Here is a 14,940-nt window from a genome sequence, read left to right on the forward strand (position 1 = left end):
ATATCCCACCTTGCTCAAATATGGTGAAAGACAACCCCAGAGTGGGTCATTTTAAACAGCTTCACGAAGTTCTGCAGGATCAAAATAAATTGTTTTTATAAATGAGCCTGCCACTGCTAAATCCCTCACTCATGCTTAACCAAAACTCTGCAAAAGCCCCAAGTTATGAGGTTATTTCAGGCAGGCTCTGTGCCAAGCAGTGGAGTCACTTCTCACCAAAGCCAAGCTGCTTGCATATTTTAATTCCTATGTCACTGGCATATTTCCCATACATTTACAAGAGATCACCCCACTCCTTTCTCCCCCTCACTCCCTTTTACCACCTCCCTCACCAAACACTTTTCAGGAGTCAAAACTGAATGGAATTTCATTTCTGACTTTCTCTTGGTATGATCCCAAATTAATTGTTTTCTCTTTTCCTCGCTGATGATCTTGAGTTAACACAGGAGATCAAGAAATCTAACTTCAGCTGTGACTATACTACTAGGCATCAAGGAAGATATTTCTATGGAAACAAGTTGTTGAGAGGAAAGCTACATGATTAATTAATGAGTTAGACCAATTGGGAGGAAAAATGCAGAACAAAACACAGGCAATACATTAAGACAGTTAAAGACATGAATGTTAAAGGGAATAATTGTGAGTTACTAAGGAGAAAATTAATAAGCACACTAGAAGAGGATTTAAATTGAAAATAATCAGATAAAATGAAAAAAAAAGAAGATAGGTTAACAAAACCAAATATTCCTGAGAAGGAAATCTGTTATTTGAAAAGTATTTTCCCGAGGACGAAGACTGAAACTTTATCATTGCCTATGTCTATGATGCAAAGCAGGTTAGAAAAAGTGCTTATACGTGTATTGCAGGGAGAAAGATGTATGAGCAGGAATCTGTGTCACTATTTTTCTTCTCCTGTGACAAGAGTAAGATGACTAAAGTCTTTAACCTTGCTTAAAGAGAGGGAAATAATATTGTTAATAATAAATTAATTATTAATTAATTATTAACTAATTGTTAATTGATTAATATTGTTAAATATAGACTCTTGGATATGCCCCCCTGAAAATAACAGCAGATTTTCCCCCTGAAAAACATGATTAAATAGTGTGGCTCCAAGTCACTCAAAAGGTTGAGGGGTTGCAGCAAACGTATCCTCATGGTTTGTCTGGCTGTAGTCATTCAAAATCACTTAGTCCCGATTTTTACAGTCTTCACCATCAAAATCTGAACACATGATGAAAATCTTCTATGTGGTTTTCACACTGTTTTCTCCACCTCCCAATGAACTTTGCTTGGCTGCTTTCACTGGGACCTTCCAGTGAAACCTGCAGCAGATAAAGCATTATCCCATTTCCAAGCTTGTCTTCACAGATCTGAAATCCAGAAACTCCTGCTGTGGATTTTGGTCCCTGGCAGGGCCAGGTGATCGTTAATTGCAATTTTTATGTCTTCCTTTCCAAACTCAGCCTTCAACAATTAGGCCACAACAACCCCAAATGTAGGGAATATACCTCTTACCTCTTCTAGAAATCCCTGCAACATAAAAAACCAGAGATAATTCCCCTTGTAATACCAGAACTAAGAATCAAATACAAGCCCACTTATTAAATGGAAAGGTAAAGTGCCCTTGTTATTCCTGTATCCTTAGGACAACTTGGTCCTTTTATATGGCTGTTTACCTGCTGTTACAATAACCACAACTACTCCACGTTGTTATGAAAGGAAATACTCTGGAACTGCTGATCCTGGGAAGAAGCAGAGCATTGCCTTGTCCAGCAGGTGACAATGACTTGGTTTAATCTTTCCTCCTTTAAATTCTGATGCTCCTACTTCCATTAAAATTGTGCAATCTGTATCCCATCAGAGCAGGTCAAATCTCAAGCTGGAATTTAGCTTTTGCCTTCTGTTGTTAAAAGCCAAGCATTTTTTAAAGAGGAAAACACTATGCTATCACAATGAATTCCAGGGATTTTCCCAGGGAACTTTTATGATTAGACTAAACAAATCGAAGAATTCTTTCAGAACTAGTGAAGTTCCTAAAATGTGGGTGAGAGAATGTAGTAAAAAAGGACACAAAATTTCGTTTCATGGATTCACCAAGAACATTTAATTTGAAAAAGCTCAGGAGAAATGTGGTGGGTGCATGGAGTCCCCAAAGGAGTTTCTCATCCAGAGGTGAAAATCTGTGTCAAACCTCCCTGCCTGGGAACAGAATGGAGGAGTTTAACAGGGAACAGGGTACCCAGAGTGAAATCACAGTCCTGACCCTCTGCCAAACTGAGAGAAACAGCAGAGTAAGCACTTGGATTTTCTCAATCACTTAACTTTTCTCCTATCTCGAGAGCCACTTGAAGGCAAAGGTGACACTGAAGGCAGAGCCACTGACAATTCTGAAGTCTCTACATGAAAGCATTAACCCACAGAGCATTGGCCAGGACGCCTGAGGAACAGAGCTCTGCAAAATCTGCCCTCACAAACACGTGTTCCTGAGGAAGGAAAGCACTTGATCAATGATCTAACCTCAAAGGCTTCATTTCAATTCTTCCTACCAAAATATAATCAATGTTTAAGATAAATATGACTGGATTGAAAGTATGCTGCAAAAAAAAATTCACCTTAATGTCAACTTTTAACTGTTGAAGCTTAACAAAACTGATCTGCATAGGTTGCAGAGAAAAATGGTTGCTGCTTATAATTTATTATCTTTTCTCCTAGTAAAGTATCATCTCTGAAAGGTTTTGCCATCTTTGTTATTAAAGTACATTTCTAGAATCATGAGAGAACTTGGGCTTGGTTTATTTACGCTCCAGCAAGAGCAGACCCTGCATAGTGGAACAAATAAGCTGCTGAAATGGTCCTGAGGAAGCTTTTAGGTTGCACTGCTTATATTTAGACCTGAGATATTTGGGAACAGATGACTCTCATCTCTTCTCACATGCATCACATATGGGCACTGTCATTGATACTTGTTTGTTGTTTTTTTTTTTTACTCAAAGTAACATTACTTCAGAAACAACAAAGTGCTTTTCCCAGCAAAGCAGTCAGGCTGGGATCTGCTGCTCTCCAGAGTAAATTTTTGAGACTAACATGTTCCCTAGAAGGAAACTCTAGAGGGATTTCATGTGAAAAACAAATCCAAAAGAGCAAGTCCCAGCATAACCAGCATGTGTGCCAGGTCCTGTCCAGGCACTAGTGAACACAGTGTCCTGCCTTGGACAGCAGTGGTCTTTGCCAAAGACATCACATGAAATGGGAGAGCAAGACAATCATGTGGGAGAAGACAGAGTATCAAGAAATATGTGAAGCTCCTCTACGTAATATGTGTGGAATTGTATGGAAAAGAAAATTATCTTCTTTCAACTCTTCCCACATGAGAAGCCACAGATTTTAACCAGCTCTGATTCACAGAGCCTCTGGTTTCACAGCCCTCTGCCTGCTTGGGAACAGCATCTGCTTCTTGGCAGGTGAGCCCCACGGGGCTCTGACACGGGAGTGGTGATGAGTGACCTGCAGGCTGTGAATAGAGGTGGGCACTGCTGTGTTTTCTTGGCACAGCTCCTCAGGTTTTCTATGTAAAGCCCCACTGCTTGTAAAAATTATGCTGGTTATGAATTTGAGTCCACCAGCTACAAGTTTAAATAAAAAAAAGGGGGAAGGAATACAGCGGCAAGTAAGTAATTGGTCATACCTAGCCAGACCACCAAATTTGCTTTGATTATCTGATAGACACACACTGGTAAAAAAGGTACTTAACTGAGGAGGGAATAACGAAAAAAACATCATAGTTCCCAGTGAACTAGGTGTGAGTTCCACACAACCTTCATCTGTCACTGGTCAACACTGAAATTTTACATGGAGGGAGCAGATAGGGAGAGAAGACCTTTGTCTCAGTGCTGAGATGCAGCCTACAGTCAGTGATGTCCTGTGTCTTCTGAAGGGATTCTGCAACCTACTCACCCCCTGGCCCTTCCCAGCACACTCAGTCAGGAGCACTTTAACTCAGAATCACTGTCAGTCCAGCAGGATATAAAGAGAAAACACTCACCAGAAGACATTTTCAGCTATTTAAATAAATAAACTCAGACTGCCCACTCTATGTCTCACCAATATGCCTCCAAAGGGCTGAGATTTAGGCATGGATGGACGATCCATTCTAGAAATGACACTTTGACACTTGGGAAATAAAACTTTTTATACAAAATAACTAAGAAGAATCACTTCTATGCTGCTGTGTCCCTCTGACAGATAGACCAGGCCTGCAGGAGTAAAGCCGTTCCCAAATCCACTCTGAGCTTTTCCTTTGCCCAGCCAGTGCAGCACAAGCCTCTGGTGCCTCTGGCAGCAGAGATTCTGTGAGGACATGAACCCTTCTGATGGCAGCACTGCCACTGCACTGGGATTTGGGCTTGGTAGGTAGAGAAACAGTGCCACAGACGAAAATTCCTCAAGGAATTTTGCCACCATCCCTGGTTAAGCAGATGCCATGACACATAGACTGATACACAGCTCAGTCCTTTCCTCTGGAGTTCAGGCTGCTGTGGTGTTGATGTGAACCAAGACCAAGTTAAACAGGATCTGTATCCAAACTCTGGATCCTCTTTCAGTCATGGCTGTTGAAAAACAGCTGTTTCTTGCCTGACCAGAAAAGCAGAACAGTACCTTGTGCTTATTTTCCTTCCTATCCTCATCATGTCTCGGCTGTTGAACAAAGCAGTTGGACAGAGGATTCCTCAAATATGGATGCTCATTCCAGCAACAAAGCAAAGCAGCTGGACAGGTCAATTTTTCACCAGTCAGCCAAAGCCAGGACCTCCTCATTTTAGCAGACTGATTTTACACACGAAAAGACAGTTTCTATTTCTAACAATATGTCTTAACAGCTCAGGAAGCAGCAAGAGGCAAGTGCCATACTGGAGCAAAGCCCATCCTGAGTTTATCTGTACATGCAGACAGATGTGCTTGGTTGGAAATCTCCTGAGAACAGGTTTGCTTGTGAGTTTTTCTGAGAACTTCTTGCTTTTGAGCTAAATAAATGTCAGAGAATTAAAGACATCTTAGTGCCAGAGTTTGGGAACTGGTGGTCCGGTGTTATTGGCCATTGGTGTGGCATTGCCATCAGTGTGAGCAATGGGATGGAAAGGAACATGAAGTGTTTTATTACAAGAGAGGAAAGTATGGTGGCTCACATATATAAGAAGCATTAGAATATATAAACCTTGGAAATTCTGATAATTTATTGCTTATTTAATTGAATGATCATTGAATGATTTGATTTGATTTGATGGTAATGGATTATTGGAATAGCAAAATCTGAAAGGTAATTAGGTTTTGATAGAATACTGCTTCAAGAGATTTAATAAATACCGGCTTGAATTCTCCACAGTAGTTCAGTTTTTCCACGTTCGTGTCCTTGTTTCATTATTTTCAATCATTCTTGAAGCCATAACTTTGTCCAGATGAATAACTGGGGACCAATAGATCTTACCTACAGCTGGCAGATCTGCTGTTTGGTGTGAGCAACTAAAACCACAGTGACCTTGATCAGTTTGCATCCCCCCCTAAGCTGAAACTTTTCTCAAAGATATTTGCCAAGTGCCTGCTAATCTATTTCCAGGAATGTGTCAGTAACAGAGAAGGAAAAAGTAATGGTAGTCAATTTGAGACAAATCAATCATCATAGATTATGGACTGATTTTATGATACAATTGATGACATTTGCTCTTTTCCTGGCTCAAGTTTATCACCAGCAGATAATTCTTTGAAATCTTTGAGACCTTCTCAGAAAACACTGTAGTTGTATTTCTGAGGAATTTTTTTCTACATCCTCATTTCTATGACATAAGCTTAAGTTTTTCATTTGAATCACTAACTTTAGCCTATGGCAAGCTTCTGAAAATGCAATTGTCATTTGGGAGAAATAACAGCCAAAAGATTTCGATAAATAGCCTCAATAAATTCCATAAGTATAGTAGCATTTTCATCTGAAAAGGGGAACAGCTTGTGTCTGGACCTCCGAGAAGCTGAGACTAATTTTGGCTTTTTGCTTTGGCACTTCAAATGAGAAGAAGATGTCAAAGAAAGCAAGAAAAAAGCAACCAATGAGGGGGAATAAAAAGAGACTGCAGATCAGTATCTGTAAGGCAAAGTGTAAAATTGCAGCAGCAACTTGCAAATCCATTTTCCAAATGTACAAGATATGCTGTCTAGGCAGGGAACTACAGAGGATCTCCCCTCACAGCCATTCTATGGACTGTGACAAGAGCAAAGAAACAGGTCAATATTCTGAGTGCTTTAAAATTCATTTCCTTTGCAGCAGCTCTAAAAAGTGGAAATACCTTGGTGAGATGACAGTGGTGCTTCTAATCATGTATCTCATTTTTACAATAGGTCTGGAATTGATTTTCCAAAAGATTTAAAGGCAACATAAAACCATTCATATGTTATAGTAGGCTCAGCTTCCTTAACAGACTGCAGTGTATCTCAGCAATTCCTGGGAGCTTATTTTATTCTCTGCATGACAATTGTTTACTGAAAGAGAATACACTTCACATATAAAATCAGCTTTTAAAATATTTCATGAATATTTTAAAGCTTGGGAAATAAATATTTAAAATAATGAATAGATAATGTCCGGCTCTCTTGTCTATCACAGGAATCCTTTTTCTCCTCTGTCCAGCACCCACCTGTACTGACCTAAGATGCTCTACTTATTAACAGTGAGAAGAAACTGCTGAAAGGCCTCAGTCATGGTGGGATTGAAAATTCATTCCCCCTTCCTAAAATTTAGTTCTCTAAAAATACAGATGGTCACCAAGCAGGGGAAATATTAAGAGAGCCTAAGGAACTCAGGACTGGGTGGGGATGCTGGTCAGCCCTGCCACAGTTTGGTGGTCCTGTAGGTCCCAGAGAGTCTTTCTGCTTGCACATCCAACTCCCCCAGCCCCCAGGTACCAGGGAATGACCAAACTCCAGGCAGCACCTCCCTCCCCAGCCATGGACCTGCTGGAGGGTGGCCGAGCACCTTCCATCCAGTCTCGAGGCCAACTGTGGCCACTCAGAGCCACTCCAGTGCCTCGCCCCGGGGCCCCACGTGCACGGGGGCTTTCCAGCAGGCTCTGTGTCTGAGGGATCCAGTGTGTCTCTCGTCAGAGCCTGAGTTGTGTACATAACTCGTGCTGACCTCTTCCTTCTGCACCGAGGCCCTGGTCCGAGCCAGAGATCTGTCGGGCGTCACCAGGCCGCTTATTTGACGCACTATTTTTAAATAACTCGCAAATATTTAAACAACATTTCTATCAGCACTGCATGTTTAGAAGACATCCAGGAATGTCAAGAGTGCCCGAGCTGGCTGGCCCACATGGAGCACAGCCCCGCAGCCGTGCCGAGTTATCGGGTGGCCTGTGGCTCACACCAGCGCTTGCAAAGCCCCTGGCAAGCAACTCAGAGGCTTTCAGCACCCGGGCTGAGGTCTGGTGAGACAGGCTGGGTACACACAGTGTAACTCTGAGAACTGAGCCTTACTTGTGGTTTAGTTGTGATTTGATTTTGGGAGATAACAGAGAGCCCAAAGTCACTACCGAAGTCATCAATACCCAATATTTGGTTCTGTCGTCTCTGTGACATCTTTCAGCCATTCCCAGATCCTCTCCTGGAGGAGCTGACAGCACCCATTCTGGCTAACAAACTGGTTCTAAGAAAGGCTGTGAGCCCAGGTCTGGATACTAACTGGGCCAGTGCTCCTGTCACACGGCAGTGTGAAGACAAAAGGCAGTTGGATCTTAGTTCTAACTTAACACACATTTAAGATACATTGCTGTATCTTTCATATAACACCTCAAGTAGACCACAAGGTCTCCACTACCAGCTGCTGGGGGTAAAGGCATTCACTATCTAGGCACTAATGCAAACCAATTTTACAATCAGTTTCTGTTTTGGAAAACTAGCCAGCACAGTAAAGCTCAGGTTTAAGACCTTAAAGCCTTTGGGTTGGTTATTTTACTACTTGGCTATAACAGACTTACAAAACTCAACAGAAGACTTTTTCACACATTTTGAATTTGAAGAAGATTGCTGTTAGGAAGTTCATAAAAGAAACGCTGACACTAAACCACCTGAACCACTAAAACCTATTCATAAAAGCACTTCACATCCAAAGACCTTGGTGTGCTTTAGCTCACTTCAGATTTCAGCAGTACTCAGTCCTTGCCTAAGACTGGAGCAAAGCTTGATGCCTGTCTACCTAAAATGGGAGGCTGTGTCTGTTCAGACATAATACAACCCCTTTATTGAGCCAAACAATTTTTCCTTGGATGGTTTGGCTGTGTAGGTTATTGGAGGACATGGAGTTGACAGGTCACAACAGCATGTGCTGTCTTGAGAGAGGGCTGGCAAGGAGTATGAAGCAGATTGCAAAGCTTCACCTTGTTTTAAGCAGTGAGGCAACCAAAGTAATCCAGGTCAGAATGGTAGAAAACACACGTGTGTTTCCTTTGTTTGCCAAATATCCACAACATTACTTGAGACAAATGTCACAGGCTGGTGCAGAGTTGGATTTGGAAGTCACAAGGTACACATTAGCTACCTAGGCAAGGTAACATTCAAGTATGTATTCCCTTTGTAATAGGCTTTACAAGGACCAAGAAAAAAGTACATTATTCTGTCAATACTAGGATGTCAGCACATGGAAACACCTTGTAGGTTGTGCCCTGCAGAAAAACAGTTTGTCACTTTCTGCAAAACATCTTGGCCTAATATTTGGGATAATACTAGCCTTTTACATATTTCTCAGTAGGAACTAATTCTCTTTTGCAGAGAAGATACCATCTCTATGTCCAGCACTGGCAGTGAAGTAAAACGATTCAGGCTGCCTGATTCCAAACACCCTTCCCAACATGCTGCCACTACATAGAAAGTAGAAACCCAGATCTCAGCCAAGGCCAGAGTTTGATGTGTAGATGTGCCCTTTCCCACAGGTGTAAACCTGCTGAGAATGAATGGGTAGGTGTGTACTGTAGTTCCTGTGTTTAGGGATATTTACCTTTGCCTACAAAGCACAGCCACATATTTCTGTGACAGGAGGATTTGTCTTGTCTCCCCACATTTAAGAATAACTCTTGCTGGCTGGTTCCAGCTGGACACAGGAATGCTGTGCAGTTTCTAGCTGTGGCATTCACATAGCCCTTACCTCTGATAACAGGGAGTGAGGGAGAGTCTGGGCTGATAGGACCTCATGGGTTGGTTTACATCAATATCACTTACTCGACCTCACTATAACTTTTTGCAGTTCTTGTAAAGGAGGCAATATAGAAACACAGATATTCATCCACTCCCTCTTTTCTCTTTTCCAGAAATGCCTCACTTCATCTTTAAGAAGTAAAAACAGCAAGAGGCCAAAAAAAAGACACTGCTCTGTTGCAACATCAAGCCAGCGTAAGCAGTGACAGCACCCACATGAAATATTTTACCATTAATGGCTCCAATGGAAATCCTTCTGGATGATCTATGGAAGCCCTGCAATCAGTAATAGTCTAAGCCTTGCTCAGCCCCATTTCAAAATGATGGTTCTCTGATGAGAGGGGAGTTGCCCTCACTTGTACCATCAAATTTAGAAATCCATTTAAGTCCTTTTGATGTTATTTGAATGATCACTTCTGGTAGGTTATAAAAAAAATGCAGCTAAGCCACATTTGTTTTTTCTGTGATGTTTGGAAAGTGTAAACACTTAAATCATTAACCAAGTGCATATCATTCATATTCACCATACCTTTTAAAAGCATACTTAGCATACCACTGAGAAAGATTACTCTGCTGACAGAAATCAAGTGTCTGGATTAATTTAAAGGAGTGCATTTCACAATCCATCATTCCAGAATAGGAGAACAAGGAACTGCTCAGTTAAATTAAATGGTGAGCTACTCCAGAACAAATTAAAGGAAATTCATCTCTGCACCATGTCTAGTCCAGACGTGTAATTCGGGGCTGATGCTATTAAAAGCCAAGCAGTCTAGCTGGGTTTCATGAAGACTGAATCATTTTACAACTAATATTTATTTGCACTCTTGCACAACATGAGAAGCAGCAGGATTTGTGGCTTGTAAGATGAGCTGGCAGCTTCAGGCCAGTGCTACTCAAGGACCTTTTGAAGGAGAACAGGTGTGGAAAATCAGCCTGAGAATGGTGGGGCAGAAGCAAAGCCCTCCTGAGCCAAGTGTGCAGCAGAGAGGATGCTCCCTGCTCCCTGTTTGAACCAGCAGCAGGGCCTTCCCACAGCAGGTCACTTTAGGGACACTCCCAGGACATTTTAGGGACACCATCACTGCATTTGGTCCATGTGGGTCAGCAAAAGGTTTAATGGCAGAGCAAGAGCTCAGCCAGTGGGAAGCATTAAGCATTAAAGCTCCCTTTTCCAGGCAGGGCAGGCACTGGAAGGAGAGAGAAATTGTCCCCATGGACTGGAGCTCAAAGGAAACCTGCAGAAGAACCAGCAGTGCTGCTCTGGCTTCTCTCACTGCAGACCCAGGTTGTGTAACTCTTCTCCACAGAAATGCATGCCTACAGGCAGCTGTGCCTGGGAGAGGCTGTGTCTCTAAGCTAAGTCAGGTTGTGAGTCAAACCTCCTACAGCCTTGCAACCATGAAGTAACAGCCACAAGCTATGACCTGAAGCTTGTCCTGGTGCTGCCATTAGCAAACATGCCAAGTGGATTTCATCTTTGGAAGCAAGAGCTTATTCCTCTCTCTGTGTCCAACCCTAGCTCGTAAATCTCACACAATAATCAGCTTGAGAGTTAATATTGCCATAAATTCTGGTTTCCAAAGTGCTGCGCTTCTCCACAGCAAAAAAGGCATCTTGGTTCCCCAGGCTCTACCTGCACACTCCACAAAGGACCAAAATACAGGGGAAGGTGTTTCTCTGAAGAGCTTTGCAGAATGGGAGAAGGAAGAGTGAGTGAGAGAGGAGATATGCACAAGGTCACACAGTGGGTGAATGAATGGGCAAAGCCAAATACAAACCCCCTTACAGGACCTCCCCCCTCCCCTGCCACAAATTGTCTTTTCCAAAATCAGGAAAAAAACCAGCATGGGAGATCATTTCCATCATCTTAGCATGATTAATCCTTATCTGCTGTAACTGCTGAAATACCAACCATTTGTTTTTATACATTTGGCAAAACACCTTTTCCCTTTATTGCCTTGGCCAAAATCAGCCCAATTTTTCAGGCTGATTGGGCGTTTGGCAGTAATGCTCCTAAATGGCCCTGCTGCTGTAGGATGGCCAAGCACTGGCACAGGGAGATTTATAGCAGTGAGCCCCAGGTAAGGATGCTCCATTTTCCCGCAGACTGATTAGCACTGTCTATTCCAGTGATTTAAGTGTTTTCTCAAAGAACACATTTGAAGAGCTGAAATGGATACACACTGTCAGCTCCTGGCAGTTTAAGTGCAAACAGCTGCCCTGAAAGCTCTGTGCAGCACCACAAAGAGATGAGCCTCTATGAAAGCTAGTCAATCAAAGGAGATAAATCTTTGCGTCAGTTCCAATTATTGAGATACTCCAGTTAACTCAGGGAATCATAGACATTAGACTGCCTTTAAATGCCCACGTGGTTGGGACTATACCATTGCTCCTGGGAGGCAATTTCGCTGTCTGACAGATCAAGAGGCTTTTCTCAGCTAGTTAATTCCAATTAAGTTTTTCCTCTCGATTTCATCCTCCTATCCATTATCCTCAGTCAGGTACCCTTCACAGTTCCTTTCCTGCCATGCTGCTCATGCCGAGAGTCCTGGAAATGGTGACATTATTACAAGTACCTGTTGATGACACCCATGAGGCCTCCCAGTGCTGTAGCCTCAGAGCAAAGATGATTTCTGTCTTAAGGAGCTTCTTCCAGCTGCTACAGCCTTTAAATAAAGCTCTACACTTCAATTTAGGTACACCAGTAACCTCCCCCCCTTGTGTTTTGCCTCTTGTCCTCGATGAGCTTTGTTTCTTCTGGCTCCCCTGACTTCAGGCAGCAATCAAAGTGTAAAGATGTGTTTAGATGGTGTAACTCTAGAAAAGAGCTGCTGCTGCAGAATTACCCCCTGATATTTTTCCAGGAGTCCACAAGCCCCAGTGTCCTGGAAGATGTCGTGAGAACAGATAATACAACACGAAAGGTTACACTGCTGTGTCATGAACTTTATATAAAGCAAAATTACAGGGGATTCCATTAAATAACTCCTTTCTTTGCTCCTCCAAAGAGTAATGGGAATGGCTGCACGCTACAAAGTGGATGGGATTCATCGGTGTCTTATCTCTGATAAAATGGGCTGGTCACACAGCTCCCCTCCCCTCAACCACATTGCTGCCTCTCTCACACTGCTCAGGAAGACAAATGGAATTAAACAATCTGTAAACATAGTCCTCCAGCTCAGGAAGGTCAAGGGGTTTGCAAGTTTATTTCAAGAAACAAGAGGAATTTAGCCCTTTATTCAGCACAGCAGAGAGCATCAAAGGATGGCAAGCTCCTCTGAGGAAACAGGTCCCCTTATCAGAGGGCAGGGGTTCCAGGGATAAAGTGTGTGCACAGTCAGGTCAAGGTTGGAGCTCCAGCCTGGATTTACACCAGTGTAAAGGAAAGCACTACCCAGCCCAGTATTTACGTTATTCAGGCCAAGGAAAAAATGTAGTGGCAGCTGTGAACAGTTTAAATATCCAAACCCTGATGGGAGGACCTTCATGCAGGGGTTTGGTTTGTTATTGCAGCTGACTCTCTGCATCTCCTTTATCTTTCCTTTTTTTTTTTTTTTATTCCTTTCAGAGATGTTTGACCTGAAATGCAAAAGGATAACGTGGGTCAGGAGGAGTGTTTATTATGTATGAGTTATTTTTCTTTCATGTTAGCAAAATCCTTTTGTAAAAGTTGGCAGCAGTCCCTGTTACAGCTAAATTTTGGACCCATGGGTGATCTGGAATTTAACATTATTTATGTCTCAGTATAAAAAAAGCAGTGGAAAGGAAGCAAATTCAAAGAAAATAATCAGAGCACAGCTGAGGTCTGTAGCTTTACTTATTTAAACCATTCAAGTCTATCACTGCCCTTGCAACTATTTCAGGGGTCTGCTGGGTAGAAGCTGGAGGATTTGCAGAAATCACATTATTAGGTGTTCTGACACAACCTGCTCTCAGCTCCAACACACTGATGGCAGTGCAGAGCTGTTGCAGTTTAAATCCTTTGCACTATAGGTACAGAGGGGAGTACCAAGTGGGGAGCAAATCCTGCTGCTGCCATCACTGAGGTCCCACTCCAACCCCCAGCCCCTGGATTTTCACTGGGTTGGGGTGACAGGCAGCCAGACCTGTAGTTCTCACTCCTCTGCCTGGTATGTGGCTCCTCAGCAATTCACCCCCTAACTCCAGGGAGCTGTTTGTATCTTAAGAGTAACTGCTGAGTACGAACAAGAGCTGAAGTTCAGCCCTAGGCCACCAGTGCTGTCCAGGTCATTGCAGGGAAGATCACTCCTGGAGGGTGGGGTTGCAAAGAACATTTTTAGGAAGGGGTTATTTTTGTGTGCTTATTCCCAGAATGGTCCCAGGGTAAACCCACACTGGCTGATTTTCCAAGCCTCATTTACTCTCAATCAACATACACAGAGGCACAAGTTCTTAAAATACTCAGAAAACAGGTTTGCTCCTTGTCCACGCTATTTCACAGCAATCTTCAACAAAGTTAAAGGAAAACCCACAATTGCTCCTTATACAAACATGCACAAGAGAAAACACTCTCAAAAACCTTGCACCATCGCGGTCAGGGGTCAACCCCAGTGACAGGATAAGCTCTGTCCACACCTCTCCCTTGGCCACTCGTTCTTCCAGCAGAGCTCTCTGCAAACAGACCCCGCTCCCTGATTGCACAGCTCACTCCTCCAGCTCACAGAACGTACAGGGTGCTAGAAAGCACCACACAGCCCCTCCAAAACCTGCCTAGGTATCTAGGGGCTGCTCAGGTTGAGGTTGAGAAGAGCTATCTAAGTTTCGAGGAAGAGCACCTTTAAACGCACCACAGTTTTCACTTTGAGCCGTCCTCCCCCTCCAGCAGGAGCAGACATTAAGTATGTGCATACTCAGTGCTCTGCAAGCTCCACAGCCATCGGGTTGGATCAGCAAGGGGAGCTTGCCTGAGTAATTCAGGTGTCTGTGGAATGTCAGACCCTGCAGGTACAGCTGGGGTGACATTTTCAGAAGTAGCTACATTTCTCAGACTCTTCAAGCTCCACTGAACCTGGCTTGAGGTGAATTTGAATGGAACTTGGGCCCCCAGATCTCTTCTGTATTTTAAGTTGGTTTCTATCTCTAAATTTTGCAATAAATAACGAGCAGACTCTGCTTGGAAAGCTGGGAGCAGAGTAGGAGTTTGGATAGCATGATCATGAGTGTAAATGAGCACAATTCCTTTGAATATTGAAAGTGTATTTAACATGGTGCCCAAGGTCACATAGCAAATCAATGGGCAAAACTGAATCAAGGCCCTGAGGGCATATTACTTACAATCAGATGCAGGAGTAATTGAGTAACTGCGCAGACTTAAAAGCAGCATTACATCAACTTAACATATGGCTGGAAAGGGGCTTGGGGAGGTTCAGTGATTTCCTGCAGGGGAGAGAGAGTCAAGAGCAGGGCTGACATTAGATTTGAACAGCTAATATCACTGCACAGGTAACTTGGCACTGGGAACTCTGCTACTATTTAAACTCCATGAAACTTCTGATTTTAGTGCCATAGTTTTCAGCATCCACTGCTGGGAACACTAGGAGTCCCCTGCTTGAAGGACAAACCTTGCTGACTTTTGGCACTATGTTGGGAGAATCCAGGATGACAGACGGCCAGTGACTTGGCTCTGGTGCCTGGCACAACACTGCTGGGTGGGTATGTCCCTGTGCCTGGCAGTGAGAACATGCC

This window comes from Manacus vitellinus, unplaced genomic scaffold, assembly GCF_001715985.3.
Source record: "Manacus vitellinus isolate BGI_N305 unplaced genomic scaffold, ASM171598v3 scaffold_25_pilon, whole genome shotgun sequence".
NCBI classification, from domain to species: domain Eukaryota; kingdom Metazoa; phylum Chordata; class Aves; order Passeriformes; family Pipridae; genus Manacus; species Manacus vitellinus.